The sequence below is a fragment of the Anomaloglossus baeobatrachus genome, unplaced genomic scaffold, assembly GCF_048569485.1.
Source record: "Anomaloglossus baeobatrachus isolate aAnoBae1 unplaced genomic scaffold, aAnoBae1.hap1 Scaffold_2405, whole genome shotgun sequence".
Classification (NCBI taxonomy): Eukaryota; Metazoa; Chordata; class Amphibia; order Anura; family Aromobatidae; genus Anomaloglossus; species Anomaloglossus baeobatrachus.
The window spans coordinates 197123-225040 of NW_027442046.1; the positions used below are offsets into that span (position 1 = coordinate 197123).

A 27918-nucleotide genomic window follows, 5' to 3' on the forward strand; every position below is an offset into this window, starting at 1 on the left:
TGCCCGTGCTGCAGTACACGGCCCAGGCCTGGCCCCCCCTTGCCACCGTGTGCAGGGCCATTACCAGGACGGTGTTTCGTTTTGTCTGGGGATCCAAGATGGACAGAGTAAAGCGGAGCATCATGTACAAGGATCCTCGCAAGGGTGGGAAGGGCGTACCCGATATCCCCACCCTCCTGCGATCCTCCTTCGTATGTGACTGCGTTCGCCGAACTCTGCGAGTCAAGAGAGGTTCCGCGGGTGGGTCCATGTCTCGCTTCTTCCTGCTCCCCCTTTGGAGACGGTTAGGCTGGGACAAGTGGGACAGCTCCTTCCCCTACAACTGGACGGCGCCATGGTTCTACGGAGACGTGGTTCGGTTTGTGAGGGAACACCAACTGGAGGGACTCAAGCCTGATTTGTGGAAGCCAAAGACTATCCACAAACTCATCAGAGCCAAGGACGAAATGGAGAACATTCCAGGACTTCATCACGACACACTGGAGACTGTTTGGACAAACGTGTCATCGGCTGGATTGACCAACGGGCACAAGGACTTGTCATGGATGGCGATACAGGGCGGACTGCCCGTCCGGTCATTCATGCACGCCCGGAACCTGTGCAAAACCCGGTACTGCCCAAGGTGCCCCTTCGTGGAGGAAACATCGCTGCACGCCTTTTGGGACTGCCGTTTCGCACAGCGCCTGTTGGTTGCCCTGGAGGATGACCTGAGGAACTCCGTCCCCAGAGGGAGCCTATCGTACCATTCCGTACTTTATGGACTCTTCCCTGGGACTCACACCGTTGGAGCCATCCAGGAGGCTTGGCGCCTTATGAACTGCTTTAAGGACGCTATTTGGGTCGCCAGGAACCGGCTCATCTTGAAGAGGGAGAGGATGTCTATCCAGGATTGCCGCAGGCTGATCCACAGCCTGCTCAGAGACTATTCCATCATGGACAGTCCGGACGACAGCGCCGAGGAGGAGGTTTAGACCTCTTCCATGCCCCCTCCCTCCTTTTCCCGTTATGTGCGTCTTTCAATAAAGCTTCGGGCCTGTGATTTCCCCACCCTATCCCCCTTTTCCCCTACCCCCATCCCCCAATCGCCGGTTCGTCGACTCGTTATTTATGGTCTAACTTTTTCTTTCAGCTTGAGTGTTATGGATAAGCATAGGAGTGTGATGTATAGTTTAGTGCGTCGTACTCTATGGCTATGTAAGAAGGATTGTATAGTTCTGTGTGTACGGGGCTGCGGCACTGTACACGGTTTGTTACCTTTTTGTGAGTAGTGCATGATAATAAAGATGCTGTTAAATCAAAAAAATCTGTTCTTATCAGAACAAACTGAGCTAGCTACACTTGACGAGATACGATCAGGGAGACGAGCTCCGAAGCCCAGCCGAGACCGGAAGAGGGAGATCGGACGGAAGAAGAGCTTGGCAGAAAGAAGCAAGAAGACGAAGGCTCGGAGAAGACTTGGGGAGACCAGAGGAACTTCGAGGAGGAACACAGCGGGAGAAGACACCCGGAGAAGAATCCAAGATCCAGCTCCGGGAACTCAAGCAGGAACCAGCCATGGCAAGCAAGCCAGAGAAGGCAGCCAAGAAGGCTCAGGACCCAGGGACCTCCAGGAAGGCTCATCCAGAGGCTTCTTCGGCCCAAGAGGCCCCTACCTCCGACGCCAGCCAGCCGGAGGGAGCCCGGACGCCGCCTGAAAAGGCTCCAACCCTGGAGCCTTGGATGCGGCACACGGTCGCCCTGAAGCTAAAGGCGGTGGATGGTAGGTTGCCGGACATGTCCAGCGACGTGTTCTGCAAGAAGATGATTCTGGATCAGGGCTTCTCCAGGGCGGAAACCCTGAGTGTCCAGACCTTCATGACTGGCATTTTTCTGGTAACCTTTGCCACGGTGAATGCCTGCAGGAGATACTGGGAGGCGATGAACGCAGCGATGCCGGACTCCCCTTTTCATTCTTTTTTAGGATCCTGTCCTATACAGAGGGATGAGAAGAGGATCACGGTCTCCATGCGGAACCCGCACACCCCAGGAAGAGACATCTCCACGTTCCTGGGACGTCTCTGCACAGTGGTGAGGGAGCCATCCCACATCCTTAACGGCAACGGATTCTGGACGGGTAAGTGGTCAGTAACCGTTCGACTCTACAGGGAACCAGCATCCGAGGATGGTCTCCAGCACCTGCCCCCGACATTCTCTCTGGGAAACTCCTTTGGTCTCATCTACTACCCGGACATGCCACACAACTGCAGGAAATGTGGCGGGAAAGGGCATTCGATGAAGACCTGCAAGGAGGACGCCTGCAGGGTTTGCCGGGTGACAGGACACAGCTCCAAGGACTGCCCAAAGAAGAAGACTTGCAACCTATGTGGACAGGCGGACCACCTTTACAAGGACTGCCCACAGCGGGAGAAATCCTGGGCAAGGGTTGCCGCGGCGACCCAGTATCGGGTAGTCACAGCTTCGTCGACCAAGGCAGCTACGACCAAGGCCACAGAGGCCAAGGACAAGGCGGCCAAGAACCCAGCGACCGTGGCTCCAGCCGATGCCCCAGCAGCCACGGAGTCCAGGGAAAAGAAGGGTAAGAAAACTGTTGCCCCCTCCCTGGTCCCCCCCCCTGTCACCCCTGTCCAAACCCCTCCCCCCCCGGCCAACCCTACTGAGGATTCCACTACCTCCACCTCATTTCCCTACTCCTCAGTTGGTCTCCTCACCCCCCCCCCAAAGCCCACTCTCCCTCCCCAGACCATGAGAGCAGAGGGCCTCAGCACTCTTGCACTTTTCACCGAGGAGGATTTTCCAGCTCTTGTCTCCTCAGGTACAGGCCAAAGGAAAAGGAAGGTGGAAGATAGTCCTGTCGCAGAACCTTCCAAGCTGTTCATTGTGGACCCCAATCCACCCCAGGAAGAGGAGGATGGCCTCCTCCCAGAACCGGACGTGTTGGAGCAGATGGTGGAGTCCCTTGTGGCCGAAGAAGAAATGGAGGAGTCGGAAGCCACTGAGGCACCATCCCTGCTAGATCAGCTAGAAGAAGAGGGTCTGCTGGAGATGCCCTTACCAGCAGGTGCCAAAGAGGAAGAACCGCCCGACCGGAGTGGTAACTAAGGCACACCGCCTGCTCTAACTTTCTCTTTCCTCCAATGACTGCTAACATTAACATCTTTTCCATTAATGTTAGGAGCATCAGAGACAAGTTCCGACGTCAGACAATTTTTGCGTTCCTTAACACTCAGTCTAGTGGTGTATTTTTCCTGCAGGAATGCTCCCTTCCCTCCTCTAGGTCCTTCAACCATCTGGCCAGGGAGTGGACCCATGGCCCATCCTACTGGTCTGGCGGGGGCGACTGTAGGTCCGCGGGGGTCGCCGTGCTGATCAGGGGAAGCGCCTTCACATTGGACTCTGTTCAGGAAATCGTCTGCGGCAGGTTACTGCTCGTGGATGGCACCTGGGCGGGAGAACCTGTCAGGTTCATCAATGTGTATGCTTCTCCTGTGAAGAGCGATCGACTGGAGCTCCTCCAAGCCCTGCGCCCTCAGCTCGCTACCGCCAGGACGGTAGTGATGGCCGGGGATTTCAACTGCCCGATTGAGGAGGATGGACGCAGTTCTGGAACGGCTGCCAAGTTGGACGTCACATCCAAACTGCTCATTGAGATGGTGACCGAAGCCTCTCTTGTGGACGTTGTTGGCTCCATCGGACACGGATCCGTGAACTATTCATGGTGCCGATCCGATGGCTCGCTGCGTTCCAGGATTGACTTTGTGTTTACCTCTCGGGCGGTTGGGCGGAGTGGGCACTCGATGGTCCCCTGCTTCTTCTCTGACCACAGAGCCATTCACTTTCAAGGTGTGCTGGGCCATGGCTTCCCCATTGGCCCGGGCTCCTGGAAGCTGAACTGCTCTCTGCTGGAAAAGGGTGAGATTCTGGAGGAGCTTAGAGCTGCATACTCCACGTGGCGGGCCTACAAGGCGGGCTTCCAGTCTGTTTCTGACTGGTGGGAATACGTTAAACTCGAGTTCCGTTTCTTCTTTCAGGCAAAGAGTCAACAACAGGCGTGTCTGAAGAGGAGGGACTTCAGGAGACTCCAGCGTGAGCTGCGTTCCCTGCAGGACCTTCTTCGATGCGGCTGGGACGTGAGAGAGGAGCTGGAGGAGACTAAGAGGAGCCTGAAAAGGCACTTCGAGGAGGAGTCCGAGCGAATTGTCTTCCGTTCCAAAGTGGAGAACCTGGAGAAGGGTGAGAAATGTAACTCGTTCTTTTTCAGGAAACTCCACGCCGGTCACACGCCCATGAATGAACTACGAGACGAGAGTGGAAGCATACGACGCGGGAAAGAGAATGTGATGAAGGTCGTCAGCGACTTCTACAGCGAACTCTACGCCCGCAAGACTACTGACCCCGAGGCCGCCGATAAGTTCCTGTCAGGTATCACTAACCATCTTGACCCTGCAGACGCGGCGGCCATGGACGTTCCTCCGACGGTGGACGAGCTGCTCTCGGCCGCCAAATCCTTTAGTTCTGGCAGGACACCGGGCAGTGACGGCCTCCCAGCAGAGCTCTATGTAGCGCTGGGAGACCTAATCTGTCCGGACCTGTTAGGGCTGTATGAGGAGATGGTGGTGGAGGGCAGAATGCCTCCATCTCTGAGGGAAGGAATGGTCACGATCCTGTACAAGCGTAAAGGAGAGAGGTGCGACCTGAAGAATTGGCGTCCCATCACCCTTCTGAATGTCGACTACAAGATCCTGGCCAAGACGATGGCAACGAGACTGAAGACGGTTATCGGACGGATCATCCACCCGGATCAGACCTGCGGCATCCCCGGACGCCGCATCGCAGACAGCCTGGCTCTCATGCGGGACACGGTCGAGTACATCAAAGCCCGCCGGGTGCACGCAGCCCTGATCTCGTTGGATCAGGAAAAGGCCTTCGACCGTGTTTCCCATGAGTTCCTGGGCAAAGCTCTGCACAGGTTAGGTTTGGGTAACATGTTTTGTTTGTATGTCCAACTAATGTATTTTGATATTCACAGCTCGGTGTTGGTAAACGGCTGGAAGACTGACCCCTTCCCGGTCCTCTCAGGGGTCAGACAAGGCTGTCCTCTGTCACCTCTTCTTTTTGTTTGTGTTATAGAACTCTTTGCAGAGGCTATCCGGCGGAATGGAGAGATCAGAGGGATCACCGCACCAGGACCAGAACGCTTCGAGGTCAAGTGCTCGCTCTACATGGACGACGTGACCGTCTTCTGCGCGGACCGGCGCTCAGTCGACACCCTCGTCCAGACCTGTGAGACCTTCGGACGGGCTTCGGGAGCCAAAGTCAACTGCGGGAAGTCGGAAGCCATGCTCTTCGGGGACTGGCAGCCGGCCTCTTCCGCCCCCTTCCCTTTCAGCATCCAGCCGGATTTCATCAAGGTTCTTGGAGTCTGGTTCGGGAAGGAAGGAGCAGCCCTCAAGTCCTGGGAGGAACGCTTGACCAAGATCACCCAACGGATCGGTCTGTGGAGCCTCAGACGCCTCACCTGTGAGGGCAAAGCACTGGTCCTGCGTAACGAGGTACTGCCCGTGCTGCAGTACACGGCCCAGGCCTGGCCCCCCCTTGCCACCGTGTGCAGGGCCATTACCAGGACGGTGTTTCGTTTTGTCTGGGGATCCAAGATGGACAGAGTAAAGCGGAGCATCATGTACAAGGATCCTCGCAAGGGTGGGAAGGGCGTACCCGATATCCCCACCCTCCTGCGATCCTCCTTCGTATGTAACTGCGTTCGCCGAACTCTGCGAGTCAAGAGAGGTTCTGCGGGTGGGTCCATGTCTCGCTTCTTCCTGCTCCCCCTTTGGAGACGGTTAGGCTGGGACAAGTGGGACAGCTCCGTCCCCTACAACTGGACGGCGCCATGGTTCTACGGAGACGTGGTTCGGTTTGTGAGGGAACACCAACTGGAGGGACTCAAGCCTGATTTGTGGAAGCCAAAGACTATCCACAAACTCATCAGAGCCAAGGACGAAATGGAGAACATTCCAGGACTTCATCACGACACACTGGAGACTGTTTGGACAAACGTGTCATCGGCTGGATTGACCAACGGGCACAAGGACTTGTCATGGATGGCGATACAGGGCGGACTGCCCGTCCGGTCATTCATGCACGCCCGGAACCTGTGCAAAACCCGGTACTGCCCAAGGTGCCCCTTCGTGGAGGAAACATCGCTGCACGCCTTTTGGGACTGCCGTTTCGCACAGCGCCTGTTGGTTGCCCTGGAGGATGACCTGAGGAACTCCGTCCCCAGAGGGAGCCTATCGTACCATTCCGTACTTTATGGACTCTTCCCTGGGACTCACACCGTTGGAGCCATCCAGGAGGCTTGGCGCCTTATGAACTGCTTTAAGGACGCTATTTGGGTCGCCAGGAACCGGCTCATCTTGAAGAGGGAGAGGATGTCTATCCAGGATTGCCGCAGGCTGATCCACAGCCTGCTCAGAGACTATTCCATCATGGACAGTCCGGACGACAGCGCCGAGGAGGAGGTTTAGGCCTCTTCCATGCCCCCTCCCTCCTTTTCCCGTTATGTGCGTCTTTCAATAAAGCTTCGGGCCTGTGATTTCCCCACCCTATCCCCCTTTTCCCCTACCCCCATCCCCCAATCGCCGGTTCGTCGTTATTTATTGTCTAACTTTTTCTTTCAGCTTGAGTGTTATGGATAAGCATTGGAGCTTGATGTATAGTTTAGTGCGTCGTACTCTATGGCTATGTAAGAAGGATTGTATATTTCTGTGTGTACGGGGCTGCGGCACTGTACACGGTTTGTTACCTTTTTGTGAGTAGTGCATGATAATAAAGATGCTGTTAAATCAAAAAATCTGTTCTTATCAGTTTAATATCTGATACGTCCCCTATCTGGGGACCATATATTAAATGGATTTTTAGAACAGGGAGATGGAAAAAGAGCTTGCTCTGTCCACTCCACGCATTGACCTGGTATTGCAGTACCTCCAGGACCGGTGCACCCCTTCTTAACCCAGTTTCCAAAAGCAGAACTCAATTCACCTGATTCATATTAGCCCGATTTAATGAATTGGAAGAAAGCATACGTCTTCATATGCACCTCAATTTGGCCCATTCACTTTTCACACTTCCTCCTTTTGTTTTTTATCTTTCACACTTTTGACTTTCTTTATTCATCCAAATAGCAAACTCATCACCACTCAACCTGACCAACTCGGCTATGTCCCGTGCTGCAGTTCTCTGTCTTATCTAGATCATTTGCAATTGAATGGAATAGATCCCTTTTGGACAAAGTGGATTCACCTGCTGCTGCAGTGACCACAGGTGTGATAAGATCTAGAATTGGCATCTGGTGCGATCTCTCCGCTTCCACTCCAAAGAAAGTTACCTGTTTATTCCTATCATGCATTGGTTTTTGGGGTTTTCTTTGAGTAATGATGATCTCTTTAGTAGTCTGTTGGCGCCCTCTCCTGGAGGAATAGTTTGCTTGCTCTTGGACATTCTAAAAGAGAGGTCATGATAGACATTGAGCTTCTGAGCTCAATTGGGGACAGTCATGGGTGATGAATGTTTGCAACCTGCTGCAAAGCCTCATACCGCAATATAAGGAACGTCAAATACTAAGAAAGGGCGGCCTATGAAAGAATTACTACTTTCAATAAGTACACTTAAACGGCTAATTGGGAATAGAAAAACTGTAAAAAGCCCTCTGAGAAAGCCCCCCTCTAACCTTTGATAGTAAGCTTTTCTGTAGTCTGCCTGTTGATGTATTTTCCGTTTGAACTGTGCACAACATGAAGAGACGGAACACTGGCGGCTTGTCACAATGCCCCCGCTGACATCACAATAGCGCTGCTGCCTAGAAAACAAGCTGCGCAGCAGAAGTTGTTCTTTGGGTGGGAGGGTGGGCTAGTGTAAGGAGGGGGCAAGCTCTTTTTTTCCCGGGTGGTAGGGGGATGACAGGAGAAGGGATGCGGGTGGTGAGAAGGGTACAGAGGGCAGGGTTTGGGGGCTGGGAAGGAAAGGGAAAAGATTAGGGTTTGGGGATGATGAAAGGGCTTTCTACGGGTAAGGATGGCAAAGGGTGGCAGTGACGGAAAGTCAGGCAACCTGTCCTGTCCGTCTTTTTGTATCGTGAATTGGAAAGACTGCAAGGGGGAGGGGAGTTGCTTGCGCCCTAAAGGAGGAGTTATTCAGATTCATTGCAGTGGGGGGCGGCGGCTGCAAAACGCACCATTCTTCTTGTTTTTGCTCTGCAAAGCAGCCTTTTCAAGGGTTGGCTTGGGTGACAAAATGTCTTCTGTAGGCGTGGGTTTGTCTCCCTCTCGCTCTCTCTCCCTAAGATGTGTCCGGCATAGGCCAGGGTGCCACTCGAGGCCCAAACCAATTCTGGTTATCGCTTCTCGGCCTTTTGGCTAAGATCAAGTGTAGTATCTGTTCTTATCAGTTTAATATCTGATACGTCCCCTATCTGGGGACCATATATTAAATGGATTTTTAGAACAGGGAGATGGAAAAAGAGCTTGCTCTGTCCACTCCACGCATTGACCTGGTATTGCAGTACCTCCAGGACCGGTGCACCCCTTCTTAACCCAGTTTCCAAAAGCAGAACTCAATTCACCTGATTCATATTAGCCCGATTTAATGAATTGGAAGAAAGCATACGTCTTCATATGCACCTCAATTTGGCCCATTCACTTTTCACACTTCCTCCTTTTGTTTTTTATCTTTCACACTTTTGACTTTCTTTATTCATCCAAATAGCAAACTCATCACCACTCAACCTGACCAACTCGGCTATGTCCCGTGCTGCAGTTCTCTGTCTTATCTAGATCATTTGCAATTGAATGGAATAGATCCCTTTTGGACAAAGTGGATTCACCTGCTGCTGCAGTGACCACAGGTGTGATAAGATCTAGAATTGGCATCTGGTGCGATCTCTACGCTTCCACTCCAAAGAAAGTTACCTGTTTATTCCTATCATGCATTGGTTTTTGGGGTTTTCTTTGAGTAATGATGATCTCTTTAGTAGTCTGTTGGCGCCCTCTCCTGGAGGAATAGTTTGCTTGCTCTTGGACATTCTAAAAGAGAGGTCATGATAGACATTGAGCTTCTGAGCTCAATTGGGGACAGTCATGGGTGATGAATGTTTGCAACCTGCTGCAAAGCCTCATACCGCAATATAAGGAACGTCAAATACTAAGAAAGGGCGGCCTATGAAAGAATTACTACTTTCAATAAGTACACTTAAACGGCTAATTGGGAATAGAAAAACTGTAAAAAGCCCTCTGAGAAAGCCCCCCTCTAACCTTTGATAGTAAGCTTTTCTGTAGTCTGCCTGTTGATGTATTTTCCGTTTGAACTGTGCACAACATGAAGAGACGGAACACTGGCGGCTTGTCACAATGCCCCCGCTGACATCACAATAGCGCTGCTGCCTAGAAAACAAGCTGCGCAGCAGAAGTTGTTCTTTGGGTGGGAGGGTGGGCTAGTGTAAGGAGGGGGCAAGCTCTTTTTTTCCCGGGTGGTAGGGGGATGACAGGAGAAGGGATGCGGGTGGTGAGAAGGGTACAGAGGGCAGGGTTTGGGGGCTGGGAAGGAAAGGGAAAAGATTAGGGTTTGGGGATGATGAAAGGGCTTTCTACGGGTAAGGATGGCAAAGGGTGGCAGTGACGGAAAGTCAGGCAACCTGTCCTGTCCGTCTTTTTGTATCGTGAATTGGAAAGACTGCAAGGGGGAGGGGAGTTGCTTGCGCCCTAAAGGAGGAGTTATTCAGATTCATTGCAGTGGGGGGCGGCGGCTGCAAAACGCACCATTCTTCTTGTTTTTGCTCTGCAAAGCAGCCTTTTCAAGGGTTGGCTTGGGTGACAAAATGTCTTCTGTAGGCGTGGGTTTGTCTCCCTCTCGCTCTCTCTCCCTAAGATGTGTCCGGCATAGGCCAGGGTGCCACTCGAGGCCCAAACCAATTCTGGTTATCGCTTCTCGGCCTTTTGGCTAAGATCAAGTGTAGTATCTGTTCTTATCAGTTTAATATCTGATACGTCCCCTATCTGGGGACCATATATTAAATGGATTTTTAGAACAGGGAGATGGAAAAAGAGCTTGCTCTGTCCACTCCACGCATTGACCTGGTATTGCAGTACCTCCAGGACCGGTGCACCCCTTCTTAACCCAGTTTCCAAAAGCAGAACTCAATTCACCTGATTCATATTAGCCCGATTTAATGAATTGGAAGAAAGCATACGTCTTCATATGCACCTCAATTTGGCCCATTCACTTTTCACACTTCCTCCTTTTGTTTTTTATCTTTCACACTTTTGACTTTCTTTATTCATCCAAATAGCAAACTCATCACCACTCAACCTGACCAACTCGGCTATGTCCCGTGCTGCAGTTCTCTGTCTTATCTAGATCATTTGCAATTGAATGGAATAGATCCCTTTTGGACAAAGTGGATTCACCTGCTGCTGCAGTGACCACAGGTGTGATAAGATCTAGAATTGGCATCTGGTGCGATCTCTCCGCTTCCACTCCAAAGAAAGTTACCTGTTTATTCCTATCATGCATTGGTTTTTGGGGTTTTCTTTGAGTAATGATGATCTCTTTAGTAGTCTGTTGGCGCCCTCTCCTGGAGGAATAGTTTGCTTGCTCTTGGACATTCTAAAAGAGAGGTCATGATAGACATTGAGCTTCTGAGCTCAATTGGGGACAGTCATGGGTGATGAATGTTTGCAACCTGCTGCAAAGCCTCATACCGCAATATAAGGAACGTCAAATACTAAGAAAGGGCGGCCTATGAAAGAATTACTACTTTCAATAAGTACAATTAAACGGCTAATTGGGAATAGAAAAACTGTAAAAAGCCCTCTGAGAAAGCCCCCCTCTAACCTTTGATAGTAAGCTTTTCTGTAGTCTGCCTGTTGATGTATTTTCCGTTTGAACTGTGCACAACATGAAGAGACGGAACACTGGCGGCTTGTCACAATGCCCCCGCTGACATCACAATAGCGCTGCTGCCTAGAAAACAAGCTGCGCAGCAGAAGTTGTTCTTTGGGTGGGAGGGTGGGCTAGTGTAAGGAGGGGGCAAGCTCTTTTTTTCCCGGGTGGTAGGGGGATGACAGGAGAAGGGATGCGGGTGGTGAGAAGGGTACAGAGGGCAGGGTTTGGGGGCTGGGAAGGAAAGGGAAAAGATTAGGGTTTGGGGATGATGAAAGGGCTTTCTACGGGTAAGGATGGCAAAGGGTGGCAGTGACGGAAAGTCAGGCAACCTGTCCTGTCCGTCTTTTTGTATCGTGAATTGGAAAGACTGCAAGGGGGAGGGGAGTTGCTTGCGCCCTAAAGGAGGAGTTATTCAGATTCATTGCAGTGGGGGGCGGCGGCTGCAAAACGCACCATTCTTCTTGTTTTTGCTCTGCAAAGCAGCCTTTTCAAGGGTTGGCTTGGGTGACAAAATGTCTTCTGTAGGCGTGGGTTTGTCTCCCTCTCGCTCTCTCTCCCTAAGATATGTGTCCGGCATAGGCCAGGGTGCCACTCGAGGCCCAAACCAATTCTGGTTATCGCTTCTCGGCCTTTTGGCTAAGATCAAGTGTAGTATCTGTTCTTATCAGTTTAATATCTGATACGTCCCCTATCTGGGGACCATATATTAAATGGATTTTTAGAACAGGGAGATGGAAAAAGAGCTTGCTCTGTCCACTCCACGCATTGACCTGGTATTGCAGTACCTCCAGGACCGGTGCACCCCTTCTTAACCCAGTTTCCAAAAGCAGAACTCAATTCACCTGATTCATATTAGCCCGATTTAATGAATTGGAAGAAAGCATACGTCTTCATATGCACCTCAATTTGGCCCATTCACTTTTCACACTTCCTCCTTTTGTTTTTTATCTTTCACACTTTTGACTTTCTTTATTCATCCAAATAGCAAACTCATCACCACTCAACCTGACCAACTCGGCTATGTCCCGTGCTGCAGTTCTCTGTCTTATCTAGATCATTTGCAATTGAATGGAATAGATCCCTTTTGGACAAAGTGGATTCACCTGCTGCTGCAGTGACCACAGGTGTGATAAGATCTAGAATTGGCATCTGGTGCGATCTCTCCGCTTCCACTCCAAAGAAAGTTACCTGTTTATTCCTATCATGCATTGGTTTTTGGGGTTTTCTTTGAGTAATGATGATCTCTTTAGTAGTCTGTTGGCGCCCTCTCCTGGAGGAATAGTTTGCTTGCTCTTGGACATTCTAAAAGAGAGGTCATGATAGACATTGAGCTTCTGAGCTCAATTGGGGACAGTCATGGGTGATGAATGTTTGCAACCTGCTGCAAAGCCTCATACCGCAATATAAGGAACGTCAAATACTAAGAAAGGGCGGCCTATGAAAGAATTACTACTTTCAATAAGTACACTTAAACGGCTAATTGGGAATAGAAAAACTGTAAAAAGCCCTCTGAGAAAGCCCCCCTCTAACCTTTGATAGTAAGCTTTTCTGTAGTCTGCCTGTTGATGTATTTTCCGTTTGAACTGTGCACAACATGAAGAGACGGAACACTGGCGGCTTGTCACAATGCCCCCGCTGACATCACAATAGCGCTGCTGCCTAGAAAACAAGCTGCGCAGCAGAAGTTGTTCTTTGGGTGGGAGGGTGGGCTAGTGTAAGGAGGGGGCAAGCTCTTTTTTTCCCGGGTGGTAGGGGGATGACAGGAGAAGGGATGCGGGTGGTGAGAAGGGTACAGAGGGCAGGGTTTTGGGGCTGGGAAGGAAAGGGAAAAGATTAGGGTTTGGGGATGATGAAAGGGCTTTCTACGGGTAAGGATGGCAAAGGGTGGCAGTGACGGAAAGTCAGGCAACCTGTCCTGTCCGTCTTTTTGTATCGTGAATTGGAAAGACTGCAAGGGGGAGGGGAGTTGCTTGCGCCCTAAAGGAGGAGTTATTCAGATTCATTGCAGTGGGGGGCGGCGGCTGCAAAACGCACCATTCTTCTTGTTTTTGCTCTGCAAAGCAGCCTTTTCAAGGGTTGGCTTGGGTGACAAAATGTCTTCTGTAGGCGTGGGTTTGTCTCCCTCTCGCTCTCTCTCCCTAAGATGTGTCCGGCATAGGCCAGGGTGCCACTCGAGGCCCAAACCAATTCTGGTTATCGCTTCTCGGCCTTTTGGCTAAGATCAAGTGTAGTGTTGTTCGAAGAGGTGGTTTAAGCTCCAGGCCACCTTAGTACAATGATACAATGCACACTGGAAGGTTGCGCTTGCTAGTACTCTGGGTGGATAGTATATTCATCTAGTGGAAAACATGGCCCTACCAGGATCGAGGCTATTAGACTGAGTAAGGATGGGGGGCTATGGTACAACGTGCCCCAGGACTGACGACCCTGGAGTGAGTCTGAGCTTGCTGGCTTGGGACCCCGGCAAGCCTTGGGCTCTGTAGCACACCGTACCTTGCCTTTTCATACTTTTTGAGCATATTACCCTATCCCGGCCTTCTGGCTAGGAAGGGAAATTTTTATAATCCCGGTTGGAGGTCTGGTCAGCTTTGGGCTGAGAAACTAACACCCGGTTGGAGGTCCGGGTCAGCTTTGGCTGAGAAACCAACACCCGGTTGGAGGTCCGGGTCAGCTTTGGCTGAGAAACCAACACCCGGTTGGAGGTCTGGGTCAGCTTCGGCTGAGAAACCAACACCCGGTTGGAGGTCCGGTTAGCCTTGGGCTGAGAAACCAACACCGGTTGACGGTCCGGGCAGTTTCGGCTGCGAAACCAACAACTAGTAGCTCTCTACTCCACTTGGGTAAGATGCCTGGGTGGACGCTGGGAGCAACGACAAGGCTCAACCAGGCTTCGGCTTGGGGGAGCACCGAAGATCCCTGACCCTTGCTGTGGCCTTCTGGCTCGGAGGGACGGGGTTGATTTTTGGGGACCCTCTCCTCACGGTGGGGTCCACACGAATCCTAGCCTTTGCACTGTTTTTGGTGTGACTTCGGTCATGCATTTTTTGTGGTGCTTTGGAAAGCTTCATTAAATCAAAAAATCTGTTCTTATCAGAACAAACTGAGCTAGCTACACTTGACGAGATACGATCAGGGAGACGAGCTCCGAAGCCCAGCCGAGACCAGAAGAGGGAGATCGGACGGAAGAAGAGCTTGGCAGAAAGAAGCAAGAAGACGAAGGCTCGGAGAAGACTTGGGGAGACCAGAGGAACTTCGAGGAGGAACACAGCGGGAGAAGACACCCGGAGAAGAATCCAAGATCCAGCTCCGGGAACTCAAGCAGGAACCAGCCATGGCAGGCAAGCCAGAGAAGGCAGCCAAGAAGGCTCAGGACCCAGGGACCTCCAGGAAGGCTCATCCAGAGGCTTCTTCGGCCCAAGAGGCCCCTACCTCCGACGCCAGCCAGCCGGAGGGAGCCCGGACGCCGCCTGAAAAGGCTCCAACCCTGGAGCCTTGGATGCGGCAGACGGTCGCCCTGAAGCTAAAGGCGGTGGATGGTAGGTTGCCGGACATGTCCAGCGACGTGTTCTGCAAGAAGATGATTGTGGATCAGGGCTTCTCCAGGGCGGAAACCCTGAGTGTCCAGACCTTCATGACTGGCATTTTTCTGGTAACCTTTGCCACGGTGAATGCCTGCAGGAGATACTGGGAGGCGATGAACGCAGCGATGCCGGACTCCCCTTTTCATTCTTTTTTAGGATCCTGTCCTATACAGAGGGATGAGAAGAGGATCACGGTCTCCATGCGGAACCCGCACACCCCAGGAAGAGACATCTCCACGTTCCTGGGACGTCTCTGCACAGTGGTGAGGGAGCCATCCCACATCCTTAACGGCAACGGATTCTGGACGGGTAAGTGGTCAGTAACCGTTCGACTCTACAGGGAACCAGCATCCGAGGATGGCCTCCAGCACCTGCCCCCGACATTCTCTCTGGGAAACTCCTTTGGTCTCATCTACTACCCGGACATGCCACACAACTGCAGGAAATGTGGCGGGAAAGGGCATTCGATGAAGACCTGCAAGGAGGACGCCTGCAGGGTTTGCCGGGTGACAGGACACAGCTCCAAGGACTGCCCAAAGAAGAAGACTTGCAACCTTTGTGGACAGGCGGACCACCTTTACAAGGACTGCCCACAGCGGGAGAAATCCTGGGCAAGGGTTGCCGCGGCGACCCAGTATCGGGTAGTCACAGCTTCGTCGACCAAGGCAGCTACGACCAAGGCCACAGAGGCCAAGGACAAGGCGGCCAAGAACCCGGCGACCGTGGCTCCAGCCGATGCCCCAGCAGCCACGGAGTCCAGGGAAAAGAAGGGTAAGAAAACTGTTGCCCCCCCCCTGGTCCCCCCCCCTGTCACCCCTGTCCAAACCCCTCCCCCCCCGGCCAACCCTACTGAGGATTCCACTACCTCCACCTCATTTCCCTACTCCTCAGTTGGTCTCCTCACCCCCCCCCAAAGCCCACTCTCCCTCCCCAGACCATGAGAGCAGAGGGCCTCAGCACTCTTGCACTTTTCACCGAGGAGGATTTTCCAGCTCTTGTCTCCTCAGGTACAGGCCAAAGGAAAAGGAAGGTGGAAGATAGTCCTGTCGCAGAACCTTCCAAGCTGTTCATTGTGGACCCCAATCCACCCCAGGAAGAGGAGGATGGCCTCCTCCCAGAACCGGACGTGTTGGAGCAGATGGTGGAGTCCCTTGTGGCCGAAGAAGAAATGGAGGAGTCGGAAGCCACTGAGGCACCATCCCTGCTCGATCAGCTAGAAGAAGAGGGTCTGCTGGAGATACCCTTACCAGCAGGTGCCAAAGAGGAAGAACCGCCCGACCGGAGTGGTAACTAAGGCACACCGCCTGCTCTAACTTTCTCTTTCCTCCAATGACTGCTAACATTAACATCTTTTCCATTAATGTTAGGAGCATCAGAGACAAGTTCCGACGTCAGACAATTTTTGCGTTCCTTAACACTCAGTCTAGTGATGTATTTTTCCTGCAGGAATGCTCCCTTCCCTCCTCTAGGTCCTTCAACCATCTGGCCAGGGAGTGGACCCATGGCCCATCCTACTGGTCTGGCGGGGGCGACTGTAGGTCCGCGGGGGTCGCCGTGCTGATCAGGGGAAGCGCCTTCACATTGGACTCTGTTCAGGAAATCGTCTGCGGCAGGTTACTGCTCGTGGATGGCACCTGGGCGGGAGAACCTGTCAGGTTCATCAATGTGTATGCTTCTCCTGTGAAGAGCGATCGACTGGAGCTCCTCCAAGCCCTGCGCCCTCAGCTCGCTACCGCCAGGACGGTAGTGATGGCCGGGGATTTCAACTGCCCGATTGAGGAGGATGGACGCAGTTCTGGAACGGCTGCCAAGTTGGACGTCACATCCAAACTGCTCATTGAGATGGTGACCGAAGCCTCTCTTGTGGACGTTGTTGGCTCCATCGGACACGGATCCGTGAACTATTCATGGTGCCGATCCGATGGCTCGCTGCGTTCCAGGATTGACTTTGTGTTTACCTCTCGGGCGGTTGGGCGGAGTGGGCACTCGATGGTCCCCTGCTTCTTCTCTGACCACAGAGCCATTCACTTTCAAGGTGTGCTGGGCCATGGCTTCCCCATTGGCCCGGGCTCCTGGAAGCTGAACTGCTCTCTGCTGGAAAAGGGTGAGATTCTGGAGGAGCTTAGAGCGGCCTACTCCACGTGGCGGGCCTACAAGGCGGGCTTCCAGTCTGTTTCTGACTGGTGGGAATACGTTAAACTCGAGTTCCGTTTCTTCTTTCAGGCAAAGAGTCAACAACAGGCGTGTCTGAAGAGGAGGGACTTCAGGAGACTCCAGCGTGAGCTGCGTTCCCTGCAGGACCTTCTTCGATGCGGCTGGGACGTGAGAGAGGAGCTGGAGGAGACTAAGAGGAGCCTGAAAAGGCACTTCGAGGAGGAGTCCGAGCGAATTGTCTTCCGTTCCAAAGTGGAGAACCTGGAGAAGGGTGAGAAATGTAACTCGTTCTTTTTCAGGAAACTCCACGCCGGTCACACGCCCATGAATGAACTACGAGACGAGAGTGGAAGCATACGACGCGGGAAAGAGAATGTGATGAAGGTCGTCAGCGACTTCTACAGCGAACTCTACGCCCGCAAGACTACTGACCCCGAGGCCGCCGATAAGTTCCTGTCAGGTATCACTAACCATCTTGACCCTGCAGACGCGGCGGCCATGGACGTTCCTCTGACGGTAGACGAGCTGCTCTCGGCCGCCAAATCCTTTAGTTCTGGCAGGACACCGGGCAGTGACGGCCTCCCAGCAGAGCTCTATGTAGCGCTGGGAGACCTAATCTGTCCGGACCTGTTAGGGCTGTATGAGGAGATGGTGGTGGAGGGCAGAATGCCTCCATCTCTGAGGGAAGGAATGGTCACGATCCTGTACAAGCGTAAAGGAGAGAGGTGCGACCTGAAGAATTGGCGTCCCATCACCCTTCTGAATGTCGACTACAAGATCCTGGCCAAGACGATGGCAACGAGACTGAAGACGGTTATCGGACGGATCATCCACCCGGATCAGACCTGCGGCATCCCTGGACGTCGCATCGCAGACAGCCTGGCTCTCATGCGGGACACGGTCGAGTACATCAAAGCCCGCCGGGTGCACGCAGCCCTGATCTCGTTGGATCAGGAAAAGGCCTTCGACCGTGTTTCCCATGAGTTCCTGGGCAAAGCTCTGCACAGGTTAGGTTTGGGTAACATGTTTTGTTTGTATGTCCAACTAATGTATTTTGATATTCACAGCTCGGTGTTGGTAAACGGCTGGAAGACTGACCCCTTCCCGGTCCTCTCAGGGGTCAGACAAGGCTGTCCTCTGTCACCTCTTCTTTTTGTTTGTGTTATAGAACTCTTTGCAGAGGCTATCCGGCGGAATGGAGAGATCAGAGGGATCACCGCACCAGGAAGAGAACGCTTCGAGGTCAAGTGCTCGCTCTACATGGACGACGTGACCGTCTTCTGCGCGGACCGGCGCTCAGTCGACACCCTCGTCCAGACCTGTGAGACCTTCGGACGGGCTTCGGGAGCCAAAGTCAACTGCGGGAAGTCGGAAGCCATGCTCTTCGGGGACTGGCAGCCGGCCTCTTCCGCCCCCTTCCCTTTCAGCATCCAGCCGGATTTCATCAAGGTTCTTGGAGTCTGGTTCGGGAAGGAAGGAGCAGCCCTCAAGTCCTGGGAGGAACGCTTGACCAAGATCACCCAACGGATCGGTCTGTGGAGCCTCAGACGCCTCACCTGTGAGGGCAAAGCACTGGTCCTGCGTAACGAGGTACTGCCCGTGCTGCAGTACACGGCCCAGGCCTGGCCCCCCCTTGCCACCGTGTGCAGGGCCATTACCAGGACGGTGTTTCGTTTTGTCTGGGGATCCAAGATGGACAGAGTAAAGCGGAGCATCATGTACAAGGATCCTCGCAAGGGTGGGAAGGGCGTACCCGATATCCCCACCCTCCTGCGATCCTCCTTCGTATGTGACTGCGTTCACCGAACTCTGCGAGTCAAGAGAGGTTCCGCGGGTGGGTCCATGTCTCGCTTCTTCCTGCTCCCCCTTTGGAGACGGTTAGGCTGGGACAAGTGGGACAGCTCCTTCCCCTACAACTGGACGGCGCCATGGTTCTACGGAGACGTGGTTCGGTTTGTGAGGGAACACCAACTGGAGGGACTCAAGCCTGATTTGTGGAAGCCAAAGACTATCCACAAACTCATCAGAGCCAAGGACGAAATGGAGAACATTCCAGGACTTCATCACGACACACTGGAGACTGTTTGGACAAACGTGTCATCGGCTGGATTGACCAACGGGCACAAGGACTTGTCATGGATGGCGATACAGGGCAGACTGCCCGTCCGGTCATTCATGCACGCCCGGAACCTGTGCAAAACCCGGTACTGCCCAAGGTGCCCCTTCGTGGAGGAAACATCGCTGCACGCCTTTTGGGACTGCCGTTTCGCACAGCGCCTGTTGGTTGCCCTGGAGGATGACCTGAGGAACTCCGTCCCCAGAGGGAGCCTATCGTACCATTCCGTACTTTATGGACTCTTCCCTGGGACTCACACCGTTGGAGCCATCCAGGAGGCTTGGCGCCTTATGAACTGCTTTAAGGACGCTATTTGGGTCGCCAGGAACCGGCTCATCTTGAAGAGGGAGAGGATGTCTATCCAGGATTGCCGCAGGCTGATCCACAGCCTGCTCAGAGACTATTCCATCATGGACAGTCCGGACGACAGCGCCGAGGAGGAGGTTTAGACCTCTTCCATGCCCCCTCCCTCCTTTTCCCGTTATGTGCGTCTTTCAATAAAGCTTCGGGCCTGTGATTTCCCCACCCTACCCCCCTTTTCCCCTACCCCCATCCCCCAATCGCCGGTTCGTCGTTATTTATTGTCTAACTTTTTCTTTCAGCTTGAGTGTTATGGATAAGCATAGGAGCGTGATGTATAGTTTAGTGCGTCGTACTCTATGGCTATGTAAGAAGGATTGTATATTTCTGTGTGTACGGGGCTGCGGCACTGTACACGGTTTGTTACCTTTTTGTGAGTAGTGCATGATAATAAAGATGCTGTTAAATCAATCTGTTCTTATCAGTTTAATATCTGATACGTCCCCTATCTGGGGACCATATATTAAATGGATTTTTAGAACAGGGAGATGGAAAAAGAGCTTGCTCTGTCCACTCCACGCATTGACCTGGTATTGCAGTACCTCCAGGACCGGTGCACCCCTTCTTAACCCAGTTTCCAAAAGCAGAACTCAATTCACCTGATTCATATTAGCCCGATTTAATGAATTGGAAGAAAGCATACGTCTTCATATGCACCTCAATTTGGCCCATTCACTTTTCACACTTCCTCCTTTTGTTTTTTATCTTTCACACTTTTGACTTTCTTTATTCATCCAAATAGCAAACTCATCACCACTCAACCTGACCAACTCGGCTATGTCCCGTGCTGCAGTTCTCTGTCTTATCTAGATCATTTGCAATTGAATGGAATAGATCCCTTTTGGACAAAGTGGATTCACCTGCTGCTGCAGTGACCACAGGTGTGATAAGATCTAGAATTGGCATCTGGTGCGATCTCTCCGCTTCCACTCCAAAGAAAGTTACCTGTTTATTCCTATCATGCATTGGTTTTTGGGGTTTTCTTTGAGTAATGATGATCTCTTTAGTAGTCTGTTGGCGCCCTCTCCTGGAGGAATAGTTTGCTTGCTCTTGGACATTCTAAAAGAGAGGTCATGATAGACATTGAGCTTCTGAGCTCAATTGGGGACAGTCATGGGTGATGAATGTTTGCAACCTGCTGCAAAGCCTCATACCGCAATATAAGGAACGTCAAATACTAAGAAAGGGCGGCCTATGAAAGAATTACTACTTTCAATAAGTACACTTAAACGGCTAATTGGGAATAGAAAAACTGTAAAAAGCCCTCTGAGAAAGCCCCCCTCTAACCTTTGATAGTAAGCTTTTCTGTAGTCTGCCTGTTGATGTATTTTCCGTTTGAACTGTGCACAACATGAAGAGACGGAACACTGGCGGCTTGTCACAATGCCCCCGCTGACATCACAATAGCGCTGCTGCCTAGAAAACAAGCTGCGCAGCAGAAGTTGTTCTTTGGGTGGGAGGGTGGGCTAGTGTAAGGAGGGGGCAAGCTCTTTTTTTCCCGGGTGGTAGGGGGATGACAGGAGAAGGGATGCGGGTGGTGAGAAGGGTACAGAGGGCAGGGTTTGGGGGCTGGGAAGGAAAGGGAAAAGATTAGGGTTTGGGGATGATGAAAGGGCTTTCTACGGGTAAGGATGGCAAAGGGTGGCAGTGACGGAAAGTCAGGCAACCTGTCCTGTCCGTCTTTTTGTATCGTGAATTGGAAAGACTGCAAGGGGGAGGGGAGTTGCTTGCGCCCTAAAGGAGGAGTTATTCAGATTCATTGCAGTGGGGGGCGGCGGCTGCAAAACGCACCATTCTTCTTGTTTTTGCTCTGCAAAGCAGCCTTTTCAAGGGTTGGCTTGGGTGACAAAATGTCTTCTGTAGGCGTGGGTTTGTCTCCCTCTCGCTCTCTCTCCCTAAGATGTGTCCGGCATAGGCCAGGGTGCCACTCGAGGCCCAAACCAATTCTGGTTATCGCTTCTCGGCCTTTTGGCTAAGATCAAGTGTAGTATCTGTTCTTATCAGAACAAACTGAGCTAGCTACACTTGACGAGATACGATCAGGGAGACAAGCTCCGAAGCCCAGCCGAGACCGAAAGAGGGAGATCGGACGGAAGAAGAGCTTGGCAGAAAGAAGCAAGAAGACGAAGGCTCGGAGAAGACTTGGGGAGACCAGAGGAACTTCGAGGAGGAACACAGCGGGAGAAGACACCCGGAGAAGAATCCAAGATCCAGCTCCGGGAACTCAAGCAGGAACCAGCCATGGCAAGCAAGCCAGAGAAGGCAGCCAGGAAGGCTCAGGACCCAGGGACCTCCAGGAAGGCTCATCCAGAGGCTTCTTCGGCCCAAGAGGCCCCTACCTCCGACGCCAGCCAGCCGGAGGGAGCCCGGACGCCGCCTGAAAAGGCTCCAACCCTGGAGCCTTGGATGCGGCAGACGGTCGCACTGAAGCTAAAGGCGGTGGATGGTAGGTTGCCGGACATGTCCAGCGACGTGTTCTGCAAGAAGATGATTCTGGATCAGGGCTTCTCCAGGGCGGAAACCCTGAGTGTCCAGACCTTCATGACTGGCATTTTTCTGGTAACCTTTGCCACGGTGAATGCCTGCAGGAGATACTGGGAGGCGATGAACGCAGCGATGCCGGACTCCCCTTTTCATTCTTTTTTAGGATCCTGTCCTATACAGAGGGATGAGAAGAGGATCATGGTCTCCATGCGGAACCCGCACACCCCAGGAAGAGACATCTCCACGTTCCTGGGACGTCTCTGCACAGTGGTGAGGGAGCCATCCCACATCCTTAACGGCAACGGATTCTGGACGGGTAAGTGGTCAGTAACCGTTCGACTCTACAGGGAACCAGCATCCGAGGATGGTCTCCAGCACCTGCCCCCGACATTCTCTCTGGGAAACTCCTATGGTCTCATCTACTACCCGGACATGCCACACAACTGCAGGAAATGTGGCGGGAAAGGGCATTCGATGAAGACCTGCAAGGAGGACGCCTGCAGGGTTTGCCGGGTGACAGGACACAGCTCCAAGGACTGCCCAAAGAAGAAGACTTGCAACCTATGTGGACAGGCGGACCACCTTTACAAGGACTGCCCACAGCGGGAGAAATCCTGGGCAAGGGTTGCCGCGGCGACCCAGTATCGGGTAGTCACAGCTTCGTCGACCAAGGCAGCTACGACCAAGGCCACAGAGGCCAAGGACAAGGCGGCCAAGAACCCGGCGACCGTGGCTCCAGCCGATGCCCCAGCAGCCACGGAGTCCAGGGAAAAGAAGGGTAAGAAAACTGCTGCCCCCTCCCTGGTCCCCCCCCTGTCACCCCTGTCCAAACCCCTCCCCCCCCGGCCAACCCTACTGAGGATTCCACTACCTCCACCTCATTTCCCTACTCCTCAGCTGGTCTCCTCACCCCCCCCCCAAAGCCCACTCTCCCTCCCCAGACCATGAGAGCAGAGGGCCTCAGCACTCTTGCACTTTTCACCGAGGAGGATTTTCCAGCTCTTGTCTCCTCAGGTACAGGCCAAAGGAAAAGGAAGGTGGAAGATAGTCCTGTCGCAGAACCTTCCAAGCTGTTCATTGTGGACCTTAACCCACCCCAGGAAGAGGAGGATGGCCTCCTCCCAGAACCGGACGTGTTGGAGCAGATGGTGGAGTCCCTTGTGGCCGAAGAAGAAATGGAGGAGTCGGAAGCCACTGAGGCACCATCCCTGCTTGATCAGCTAGCAGAAGAGGGTCTGCTGGAGATACCCTTACCAGCAGGTGCCAAAGAGGAAGAACCGCCCGACCGGAGTGGTAACTAAGGCACACCGCCTACTCTAACTTTCTCTTTCCTCCAATGACTGCTAACATTAACATCTTTTCCATTAATGTTAGGAGCATCAGAGACAAGTTCCGACGTCAGACAATTGTTGCGTTCCTTAACACTCAGTCTAGTGATGTATTTTTCCTGCAGGAATGCTCCCTTCCCTCCTCTAGGTCCTTCAACCATCTGGCCAGGGAGTGGACCCATGGCCCATCCTACTGGTCTGGCGGGGGCGACTGTAGGTCCGCGGGGGTCGCCGTGCTGATCAGGGGAAGCGCCTTCACATTGGACTCTGTTCAGGAAATCGTCTGCGGCAGGTTACTGCTCGTGGATGGCACCTGGGCGGGAGAACCTGTCAGGTTCATCAATGTGTATGCTTCTCCTGTGAAGAGCGATCGACTGGAGCTCCTCCAAGCCCTGCGCCCTCAGCTCGCTACCGCCAGGACGGTAGTGATGGCCGGGGATTTCAACTGCCCGATTGAGGAGGATGGACGCAGTTCTGGAACGGCTGCCAAGTTGGACGTCACATCCAAACTGCTCATTGAGATGGTGACCGAAGCCTCTCTTGTGGACGTTGTTGGCTCCATCGGACACGGATCCGTGAACTATTCATGGTGCCGATCCGATGGCTCGCTGCGTTCCAGGATTGACTTTGTGTTTACCTCTCGGGCGGTTGGGCGGAGTGGGCACTCGATGGTCCCCTGCTTCTTCTATGACCACAGAGCCATTCACTTTCAAGGTGTGCTGGGCCATGGCTTCCCCATTGGCCCGGGCTCCTGGAGGCTGAACTGCTCTCTGCTGGAAAAGGGTGAGATTCTGGAGGAGCTTAGAGCTGCCTACTCCACGTGGCGGGCCTACAAGGCGGGCTTCCAGTCTGTTTCTGACTGGTGGGAATACGTTAAACTCGAGTTCCGTTTCTTCTTTCAGGCAAAGAGTCAACAACAGGCGTGTCTGAAGAGGAGGGACTTCAGGAGACTCCAGCGTGAGCTGCGTTCCCTGCAGGACCTTCTTCGATGCGGCTGGGACGTGAGAGAGGAGCTGGAGGAGACTAAGAGGAGCCTGAAAAGGCACTTCGAGGAGGAGTCCGAGCGAATTGTCTTCCGTTCCAAAGTGGAGAACCTGGAGAAGGGTGAGAAATGTAACTCGTTCTTTTTCAGGAAACTCCACGCCGGTCACACGCCCATGAATGAACTACGAGACGAGAGTGGAAACATGCGACGCGGGAAAGAGAACGTGATGAAGGTCGTCAGCGACTTCTACAGCGAACTCTACGCCCGCAAGACTACTGACCCCGAGGCCGCCGATAAGTTCCTGTCAGGTATCACTAACCATCTTGACCCTGCAGACGCGGCGGCCATGGATGTTCCTCTGACGGTGGACGAGCTGCTCTCGGCCGCCAAATCCTTTAGTTCTGGCAGGACACCGGGCAGTGACGGCCTCCCAGCAGAGCTCTATGTAGCGCTGGGAGACCTAATCTGTCCGGACCTGTTAGGGCTGTATGAGGAGATGGTGGTGGAGGGCAGAATGCCTCCATCTCTGAGGGAAGGAATGGTCACGATCCTGTACAAGCGTAAAGGAGAGAGGTGCGACCTGAAGAATTGGCGTCCCATCACCCTTCTGAACGTCGACTACAAGATCCTGGCCAAGACGATGGCAACGAGATTGAAGACTGTTATCGGACGGATCATCCACCCGGATCAGACCTGCGGCATCCCCGGACGTCGCATCGCAGACAGCCTGGCTCTCATGCGGGACACGGTCGAGTACATCAAAGCCCGCCGGGTGCACGCAGCCCTGATCTCGTTGGATCAGGAAAAGGCCTTCGACCGTGTTTCCCATGAGTTCCTGGGCAAAGCTCTGCACAGGTTAGGTTTGGGTAACATGTTTTGCTTGTATGTCCAACTAATGTATTTTGATATTCACAGCTCGGTGTTGGTGAACGGCTGGAAGACTGACCCCTTCCCGGTCCTCTCAGGGGTCAGACAAGGCTGTCCTCTGTCACCTCTTCTTTTTGTTTGTGTTATAGAACTCTTTGCAGAGGCTATCCGGCGGAATGGAGAGATCAGAGGGATCACCGCACCAGGACCAGAACGCTTCGAGGTCAAGTGCTCGCTCTACATGGACGACGTGACCGTCTTCTGCGCGGACCGGCGCTCAGTCGACACCCTCGTCCAGACCTGTGAGACCTTCGGACGGGCTTCGGGAGCCAAAGTCAACTGCGGGAAGTCGGAAGCCATGCTCTTCGGGGACTGGCAGCCGGCCTCTTCCGCCCCCTTCCCTTTCAGCATCCAGCCGGAGTTCATCAAGGTTCTTGGAGTCTGGTTCGGGAAGGAAGGAGCAGCCCTCAAGTCCTGGGAGGAACGCTTGACCAAGATCACCCAACGGATCGGTCTGTGGAGCCTCAGACGCCTCACCTGTGAGGGCAAAGCACTGGTCCTGCGTAACGAGGTACTGCCCGTGCTGCAGTACACGGCCCAGGCCTGGCCCCCCCTTGCCACCGTGTGCAGGGCCATTACCAGGACGGTGTTTCGTTTTGTCTGGGGATCCAAGATGGACAGAGTAAAGCGGAGCATCATGTACAAGGATCCTCGCAAGGGTGGGAAGGGCGTACCCGATATCCCCACCCTCCTGCGATCCTCCTTCGTATGTGACTGCGTTCGCCGAACTCTGCGAGTCAAGAGAGGTTCCGCGGGTGGGTCCATGTCTCGCTTCTTCCTGCTCCCCCTTTGGAGACGGTTAGGCTGGGACAAGTGGGACAGCTCCTTCCCCTACAACTGGACGGCGCCATGGTTCTACGGAGACGTGGTTCGGTTTGTGAGGGAACACCAACTGGAGGGACTCAAGCCTGATTTGTGGAAGCCAAAGACTATCCACAAACTCATCAGAGCCAAGGACGAAATGGAGAACATTACAGGACTTCATCACGACACACTGGAGACTGTTTGGACAAACGTGTCATCGGCTGGATTGACCAACGGGCACAAGGACTTGTCATGGATGGCGATACAGGGCGGACTGCCCGTCCGGTCATTCATGCACGCCCGGAACCTGTGCAAAACCCGGTACTGCCCAAGGTGCCCCTTCGTGGAGGAAACATCGCTGCACGCCTTTTGGGACTGCCGTTTCGCACAGCGCCTGTTGGTTGCCCTGGAGGATGACCTGAGGAACTCCGTCCCCAGAGGGAGCCTATCGTACCATTCCGTACTTTATGGACTCTTCCCTGGGACTCACACCGTTGGAGCCATCCAGGAGGCTTGGCGCCTTATGAACTGCTTTAAGGACGCTATTTGGGTCGCCAGGAACCGGCTCATCTTGAAGAGGGAGAGGATGTCTATCCAGGATTGCCGCAGGCTGATCCACAGCCTGCTCAGAGACTATTCCATCATGGACAGTCCGGACGACAGCGCCGAGGAGGAGGTTTAGACCTCTTCCATGCCCCCTCCCTCCTTTTCCCGTTATGTGCGTCTTTCAATAAAGCTTCGGGCCTGTGATTTCCCCACCCTATCCCCCTTTTCCCCTACCCCCATCCCCCAATCGCCGGTTCGTCGTTATTTATTGTCTAACTTTTTCTTTCAGCTTGAGTGTTATGGATAAGCATAGGAGTGTGATGTATAGTTTAGTGTGTCGTACTCTATGGCTATGTAAGAAGGATTGTATAGTTCTGTGTGTACGGGGCTGCGGCACTGTACACGGTTTGTTACCTTTTTGTGAGTAGTGCATGATAATAAAGATGCTGTTAAATCAAAAATCTGTTCTTATCAGTTTAATATCTGATACGTCCCCTATCTGGGGACCATATATTAAATGGATTTTTAGAACAGGGAGATGGAAAAAGAGCTTGCTCTGTCCACTCCACGCATTGACCTGGTATTGCAGTACCTCCAGGACCGGTGCACCCCTTCTTAACCCAGTTTCCAAAAGCAGAACTCAATTCACCTGATTCATATTAGCCCGATTTAATGAATTGGAAGAAAGCATACGTCTTCATATGCACCTCAATTTGGCCCATTCACTTTTCACACTTCCTCCTTTTGTTTTTTATCTTTCACACTTTTGACTTTCTTTATTCATCCAAATAGCAAACTCATCACCACTCAACCTGACCAACTCGGCTATGTCCCGTGCTGCAGTTCTCTGTCTTATCTAGATCATTTGCAATTGAATGGAATAGATCCCTTTTGGACAAAGTGGATTCACCTGCTGCTGCAGTGACCACAGGTGTGATAAGATCTAGAATTGGCATCTGGTGCGATCTCTCCGCTTCCACTCCAAAGAAAGTTACCTGTTTATTCCTATCATGCATTGGTTTTTGGGGTTTTCTTTGAGTAATGATGATCTCTTTAGTAGTCTGTTGGCGCCCTCTCCTGGAGGAATAGTTTGCTTGCTCTTGGACATTCTAAAAGAGAGGTCATGATAGACATTGAGCTTCTGAGCTCAATTGGGGACAGTCATGGGTGATGAATGTTTGCAACCTGCTGCAAAGCCTCATACCGCAATATAAGGAACGTCAAATACTAAGAAAGGGCGGCCTATGAAAGAATTACTACTTTCAATAAGTACACTTAAACGGCTAATTGGGAATAGAAAAACTGTAAAAAGCCCTCTGAGAAAGCCCCCCTCTAACCTTTGATAGTAAGCTTTTCTGTAGTCTGCCTGTTGATGTATTTTCCGTTTGAACTGTGCACAACATGAAGAGACGGAACACTGGCGGCTTGTCACAATGCCCCCGCTGACATCACAATAGCGCTGCTGCCTAGAAAACAAGCTGCGCAGCAGAAGTTGTTCTTTGGGTGGGAGGGTGGGCTAGTGTAAGGAGGGGGCAAGCTCTTTTTTTCCCGGGTGGTAGGGGGATGACAGGAGAAGGGATGCGGGTGGTGAGAAGGGTACAGAGGGCAGGGTTTGGGGGCTGGGAAGGAAAGGGAAAAGATTAGGGTTTGGGGATGATGAAAGGGCTTTCTACGGGTAAGGATGGCAAAGGGTGGCAG

General features: G+C 52.8%; 3 non-coding genes and 4 pseudogenes across 3 annotated transcripts; all 7 read left to right on the forward strand.

Annotated features, from left to right (window-relative positions):
• Nucleotides 1-6798: 6798 nt before the first annotated feature.
• Nucleotides 6799-7003, forward strand: LOC142262000 (U2 spliceosomal RNA; annotated as a pseudogene).
• A 1388-nt stretch (nucleotides 7004-8391) lies between these two features.
• On the forward strand, nucleotides 8392-8582 carry LOC142261986 (U2 spliceosomal RNA). Its single transcript, XR_012729466.1, has one exon. It is a non-coding gene; the product is annotated as a U2 spliceosomal RNA (small nuclear RNA).
• Nucleotides 8583-9970: 1388 nt separating this feature from the next.
• LOC142261987 (U2 spliceosomal RNA) lies at nucleotides 9971-10161 on the forward strand. Its single transcript, XR_012729467.1, has one exon. It is a non-coding gene; the product is annotated as a U2 spliceosomal RNA (small nuclear RNA).
• Nucleotides 10162-11551: 1390 nt separating this feature from the next.
• On the forward strand, nucleotides 11552-11742 carry LOC142261988 (U2 spliceosomal RNA). Its single transcript, XR_012729468.1, has one exon. It is a non-coding gene; the product is annotated as a U2 spliceosomal RNA (small nuclear RNA).
• A 7767-nt stretch (nucleotides 11743-19509) lies between these two features.
• Nucleotides 19510-19710, forward strand: LOC142261905 (U2 spliceosomal RNA; annotated as a pseudogene).
• A 1388-nt stretch (nucleotides 19711-21098) lies between these two features.
• LOC142261956 (U2 spliceosomal RNA) lies at nucleotides 21099-21202 on the forward strand (annotated as a pseudogene).
• A 5428-nt stretch (nucleotides 21203-26630) lies between these two features.
• On the forward strand, nucleotides 26631-26834 carry LOC142262013 (U2 spliceosomal RNA; annotated as a pseudogene).
• Nucleotides 26835-27918: the final 1084 nt, after the last annotated feature.